The sequence below is a fragment of the Buceros rhinoceros genome, unplaced genomic scaffold (genome assembly GCF_000710305.1).
Source record: "Buceros rhinoceros silvestris isolate BGI_N320 unplaced genomic scaffold, ASM71030v1 scaffold19328, whole genome shotgun sequence".
Classification (NCBI taxonomy): Eukaryota; Metazoa; Chordata; class Aves; order Bucerotiformes; family Bucerotidae; genus Buceros; species Buceros rhinoceros.
Genome location: NW_010426527.1, coordinates 7857 through 8313, shown reverse-complemented (window position 1 = coordinate 8313; position 457 = coordinate 7857).

The window sequence follows — 457 nt, the reverse complement described above, 5'->3', positions numbered from 1 at the left end:
CAGGGCCGGCTCTTACCTCCTCATTAAACAGCTCTGCTGTGGCAGAAAAGGCCTTTCCCCCCTCCCAGGTACCAACAGAAAAGGAAGAGTGACCCTGTCACCCCGTCCCGCACTTTGGTAATGGGAAGGAGGATTCCGAGTGCACAGTGAAACTCATTATGGAGTAATTAAAATATATTCAGGTAAGTAATACAGCCAGAACCCCCCTCTGCATCCATTTTAAACTTCTTCCTGCGTTTCACCTCCTCCAAGTTTCTATTAACAAGCCAGTGGGTCACATTTTAATAGAGAAAACACTAATTGAGGGGTTCTGTCACTAAACAGTTACTGAAGTCTGGCCCAGCCAATTAAGAGCCCAATAAGACCCCAACAACCTGTTCAGCGGCACACAAAGGGGTCAGGTTCCTCCTCCACTGCGGTTCCCCCCCATTCCAGCAGTGCAAGCAGAGCCTGGGGC